The 6,056-nt window shown below is 50.5% G+C and overlaps 1 long non-coding RNA gene across 1 annotated transcript; it reads left to right on the forward strand.

Moving 5' to 3' along the window:
• The first annotated feature begins 1,998 nt into the window (after positions 1 to 1,998).
• On the forward strand, positions 1,999 to 6,056 carry LOC140661478 (uncharacterized). Its single transcript, XR_012045779.1, has 4 exons — positions 1,999 to 2,416; positions 2,555 to 3,318; positions 4,329 to 4,546; positions 5,660 to 6,056. It is a non-coding gene; the product is annotated as an uncharacterized lncRNA (long non-coding RNA).

The raw sequence follows: 6,056 nt of genomic DNA on the forward strand, positions 1-6,056 counted from the left end.
GTGAGCTGTGGGTTTTATTCTTGTGGGGGTTTCTTTGCTTGGGTGTTGGGGTTTTTTTTATTGCTGCTCTGCTTTCACGTAGCGTCTCCACCAAGCCCGAGTAAGATGTGCCCGGTTTGCCCAGGCTTGTAGAACAACTCGTGCATCAGCATCTTTGCACATAAGGACTGCAGTCCCACTCAGTGTCAGACTTGCTCTGTTTGTGTATGTGTGGTCCTGTTCCAGGAGAGAAAAGAGCAGAATGAAGAATCTTAAAGGGCTGGTTCATGGTGGCAGGTTTCGGTACTGCTAGAATGGGAAATGAGCACACCTCTCCTGGTCCGTGCCAAAGCCCTAGGTTTCCTGCGCCATGCCCTCCTTGCTTGCCTTGGAGGCAACAGGCAAGAGAGGCCCACACTCCTCTCTGGAGGTAGCTTGCACCCAGCATTTGGTTTTAGTAGTAAAATATTTATCTTCTTTTTAAATCACTTTTGGACCTTAGAGCTTCCCTGTGTTCCCAGTGAGTGGGAGACAAGCAGGCTAAAATCTGGGACGGTGTCCTGTGATGTCCCATAACCTGGGGGAAATTCAAGGCTGGGCGCAGCTTTTTCCCACACCGTCCAAGCCGTGTTTGTTCCTCCTCCTCCTCCTCTCTGAAACCCCTGCCCGTAAGCGGGTGACCTGCTCGTCTGCGGTGCCCCTAGCAGGCCTCCAGCCTCTGGCCCCAGCAGCATCACTCGGTTCAAAGGGTTGGAAAAACCACTCAGATGCAAAACATGCAAAAAACTATTTTACTGACAAACAGCAAAGGACGGGCTTAGTTTCAGGAGCTGAACTGGTTATCTATTATACAAACATATTACTGGAAGGGAAGGAATGGCTGAAATACACTCACTCATTGACCCAAATAAAATCACAGTGTGCTTTTTCTATTGCCTCCCCCACCCCCAAGCTCTCTGCGGCCTTCAGCTGCTCCCCTTAGCTTCAGCACAGCATTGTCACCGCTCCCAGCACGGCCGCCGGAGAACACAAACTGTAGGTGACATTTGCCTGTGCAAGTGTATTTAATAAAAAAATTAGCCATTATTGCTTTTCAACCACAGTAGAGATTATTCTATGATTAGACTCCGAGCAGAGTATAATCTCTCTCTCTCTGTTAGTATCAACGTGCGTTGTACCTCTTCCTGCCTGATGCATGCAAAATTGGTTTGAGCGCAGAAAAAAGAAAAGAAGGATTACAATCAGGGAAAACAGCACTCCGAGTTTTGTTCTTGTGTTCTCACTGCAGAGCACTATTGAAAAAAATCTTCCTAAACTGCGTGCTCTGTCCTGCAAGGGTTTCCACTGCCTTAGTCACTGCGAGCCGAGGTGCTTAGCACCTCGCAGGATTGAGCCATCCTGGTGTCACCCCTCCCTGGAAATCCCAGGGCTCAGCTTGAAGGGGGGACTACAACTAGCAACCCCTTTGGAAAAGAAATGAGTGCAAATGAACGGGAGGTACTAAAGAAGAGGAATAGGCTTCATGCAGCGAGCACATGGTGACACACGGAGATAGAAACACACAGACACGCACACACAAAACTGGAACAGCATCCTGAGAGCCGAGCCAGGATGCAGCAAACCGGCAGCCCCGACTCACTGCAGAGCTCCTCCTTCCTCCTGCCCACATTTTCCTACTCCTTTGCTTCCTTCTCTTTTGCCCCAACAGCCCACATGCATGGAGGTTGCAGGCCTGGCATTTTTATTATTTCTTTTTTCCTTCAGTACGTTCACTCGCTTCTTCGTGATTTCCTGGGCGCCACAGTGAGCTGGGCTGGCCTAAGAGGACATCGCATCTTCACTCCATCCTAAGGCAGAACCAGCAGTCCCGTGTCCCTGCCTAACAGACCGTGCCCTGTCTGTCCCCTACTCTACATCCATTGCCTGCCACTGAAACATATATCCGTTTCACCGGTGTGCCCAGGTTGCAAAGCATTTGATCCAGATGTCTTTCTATTTGTACCATACGCTCTCGTAATAGAAGTACTTCTATTCTTTTACGTCCAGAGGTGCTCTGGAAGCTTCTGTTGGCTATGTCCACCTTCAAAGCCCCCTGAATGCAGAAGAGGCCTTCGTTACCTCCGTGTTCACCCACACGCACGCTCTTCATCAATGCCACACTGAATGTTAAATTCCCGCTGTGAAGCTGTCTCAAAGTGAAATCTGCAATGAGACCGAGGCGCCCCGTGTCATTCATCGCCTGCAAGCCTCGAGCCTTCATACAAGGGAAGGTGAAGCGTGAACGTTGCCCTCCCTTTTCCAGGGGAGCCAGTACACGTGAAATGTTGCCTTCACACTGTGCTTTCTCCTGAGCTGGGGAATGGCCTTGGATCAGGACTTCCCTCGCTGGCTCCCCCAGGGCTTTCTCCTGCCTGGGCTCGCCTAGACCTTATCCAAGGTAAGCAAAGGCTATTGATGTTTGTGTTTGCACTGCCTGCTGCAGTCTTGAAGTGCCAACTCTTGGTCTCTTGCAAAGCCAGTGGGCTTCAGCTCACCTGATACCATTTGCATGGCTTTTTTTTTTTTTTTTTCACAGAATGGTTGAGGTTGGAAGGGGCCTCTGGAGTTCATCTGGTCCAACCCCCTTGCTCAAGCAGGGCCACCTAGAGCAGGCTGCCCAAGACCATGTCCAGTTGGTTTTTGACTGTCTCCAAGGATGGAGACTCCACGACTTCTCTGGCCAACCTGTCCCAGTGCTCAGTCACCCTCACAGTAAAAAAGTGTTTCCTGATGTTCAAGCAGAACCTCTTGTGTTTCAGTTTGTGCCCATTGCCTCTGGTCCTGTCACTGGGCACCACTGAAAAGAGCCTGGCTCTGCCCTCTTTGCACCCTTCCTTCAGGTATTTATATACGTTGATCCCCCTGAGCTTTCTCTTCTCTAGGCTGCATAGTCCCAGCTCTCTCAGCCCTTCCTCGTAGGAGAGGTGCTCCAGTCCCTTAATCGTCTCAGTGGCTCTTTTTAGTATCCCCTTTGATCAGGGATTCCCTTCTCCCAGCTGAGTGCAACTGGAAAATGAGGTAGAGAGTAGCAGTGAGTAACTAAAACCACCCCACCGTGCTGCGAATGCCTGGGACGTGCATTCTGGGCTCTCTTCTGGTCTTTTACCATTTATTGATAGGTGCTGCCAGATACTTCAGCCAGGATGGGCCAGTTGATGTGTCCCTGGCCAGCTCAAGGGCTAGCTGAGCAGTAAGAGGGCACAGTGGACGGATGGCTGGTATCGCAGGAGACACCTTCCCAAACTGTTCCTCAAAGGGGAAGGGTCCTTCTCCTTGCATCAGAGCAGCAGGCCACAGAAGGTATGCATAGTACCTGGTCTGCTCTGGGCTACACCCGAAATCCCACGTGTGGGGGCTTTGGGCTCTTCCTTTCCTCTCACTCCTGAAGCAACGTGCGGCTCTGCTAGCCCCTCCCCGGCACAGCTCTTCTTACACCTACGGTGAATTTGGCCTCCTGTCGCTTCTGCCTTCCCCACACCCACCCCGTTGTGAGCCACTGAACGTGGTGGAACGACGGATGCCAGAGAGGAAGCAAAGTGGAGGAGACATCCAGCTTGAGAGGCCTGCTCTTTAATGTGTGGCTCTCTTGAGAAGAAAGAAGGTGGTTAGAACGGAGAGAAGGTTGGCCTAGAACGGGTTTAGCTTTACGCTACCTTCAGGGATCTCACTCGGGGGCAAGGGGTTTATTCAGCAGTGCTGGTAAGTGGCTGCTTGCATTGAGAAGGAGCTACTTGTTGATACAATGGATTTCACAAGCCTCTGCTTTTCTCCACCTGCCTTTCCACCCCTCTCCTTTGCAACAGGTCCCAACCACCAGCACGCACCCAACCAGCGTGCAGGCAGCCAAACCCGGGCTCCTCACACCAAAAATGCGGGAGAACGTTTCCAGTGCCGATCCCAGCTCTGGAGACTTAGCACATACAGTCTTAAGCTCTGTCTCTGCTCTAAAAATAGCCCCTCCTGAGGCGGCACAGAATTCCCCCCACTATCTAATTCTGCAGAAGCCTCCCTCAAAGCATCTGGCGGATGAGCACTAAGACACGGTGCACGCTTCCCACTCCTTCGTCCCTACAGAGCTGCCATCGCAGACACAGCTGCTGGCTCTAAGCTTTGCAACCCCACGTCTTCTCTTCCCCAGGTTCTGACCAGTATCTTGCCTAGCCCTGACCTTGTTGTGTCAGCTCCCTGATGCCAAAGTCATTTTCTCCCAACTGAACCCTTTCTGTTTGGGGTTGTTGCTGGGTTTGGGTTTTGTTGTTGTTTTGATCTGAGGGGTTTTTTTGTTTGGTTGGGCTTTTTTGTGTGTGAAGACTGGATCAGAGGCAAGAGAACAACAAACAAGTCAACACTAGTACATCTCAGACAATTAAACAAGGAGAAAACACCCCCACAACCAGACAAAAGCAAAACGAACACATGCATGGGAGAAGAAGACAGTGCAACGGCAGACTTTACAGACAACTGAGCTGCGAGCAACAGTAGCAACCTCACTTGGACAGAGGAACAAGAGACCACAGAGTCAGACACGGTTGGTGAGGCTCACACCTCGAGCAGAACCGGCTGAGGGGATGGGATAGGGACAAGAGTGCCAATGTCCAGCAGAGAGAGAGCAGGCGCTGCCTGGGGCAATGCAGTGCTGGTGCTGGGGTTCTGTGCTACTCAAAACACGGCTGGCTCCTTTATCTTCTGCTTCTCTCTGGGGGCTTGTCATCTCGTTCCCCAAAGAGGAGACATGGCAGACGCTTGGCTGTTGGCAATGACAGTCGTCTTGCGCATACCACCACGGGTTAAATGGCACATGGACCTGGGCTGCTCCTGTGCAGGGGCTTCTCACCACTGCAGCCTTGCTTGGTGGGTAAGGTTACCCTCACTTGGTGGGTAGGGTTATCCCGACTTGGTGGGTAAGGTTACCCTCACTTGGTGGGTAGGGTTATCCCGACTTGGTGGGTAAGGTTACCCTCACTTGGTGGGTAGGGTTATCCCGACTTGGTGGGTAAGGTTACCCTCACTTGGTGGGTAGGGTTATCCCGACTTGGTGGGTAAGGTTACCCTCACTTGGTGGGTAGGGTTATCCCGACTTGGTGGGTAGGGTTATCCTTACTTGGTGGGTAAGGTTATCCAGTCCCAGCACCAGGCATATTCTCATCTCCGTTACGTAGGATCAAATCTACAGTAGCTTCCCAGCCTCAGAAGAAAAAAGGCACCTCACACCAGGAATCTGACCTCATGTCTATGAAGCTGGCTGTTCAAAATCCCCCCTGCACAGAAGCTGCAGCAGATCTCTTGGGTCAGGAACAGGACCTGGCCTTACCGCATGGGAAGGAACTTGGCCCCTTATTTATTAAGGATGAGAATCAAAGGCCTACTGGGGTCCCCAGGGTTAATCCCACTGGTTTCATGTGTGCTGGGACAAACCTTGCTCTATGAGGGTGTTTCTGGCTTCCTTGGATTTAAGACCAGAGAATTACTCCCAGTAAATTTAATTGCACTGAGAGTTATTTTTTGTTTTATTTTTTTGACTAAGTGTAAACAAGAGATAGGCTCACAAGGTAATAGCTGCAGACACAGCAGATTAAAAAAAGTCTGTTCTTAAACAATGGGAATATGTACCATATAGGATTTTTTTTTCCCCCTCCTCCAGAGCCTCATATTCTGCTGAAATTCTGGTGTGGATCAGAGTTAATCAGGGTGAGCCATCACTTCACTCTTTCCAGTGGTAAGTTTCATGTTTAATGATATTTCAACTAAGGTCAGTTGCTAGAGCAGGGCAGAACCAGACTTTCAATTCAGTCTGAGTTTAGGTCACTGCCTTAAGTCTCTCTTGTGAGAGGCTCCAAGCGGAAAGATTATTTAAAGTGCTTTTTTCCCCCCATAACTAGTTCCAGAGCCTCAGTATTTGTCCCTATCGTGATGGAATTTCCTCCCCTGGAAAATGTTGTCCCATCTGAAGACACGTCCGTGACATGTACCTGTTCTATAATACAGCACCTATTCTTCGCTGCCGGTTAAGCGTGTGCCACCACACAAGGGCAACGAGA

This window comes from Ciconia boyciana, chromosome 19 (genome assembly GCF_034638445.1).
Source record: "Ciconia boyciana chromosome 19, ASM3463844v1, whole genome shotgun sequence".
NCBI lineage: Eukaryota > Metazoa > Chordata > Aves > Ciconiiformes > Ciconiidae > Ciconia > Ciconia boyciana.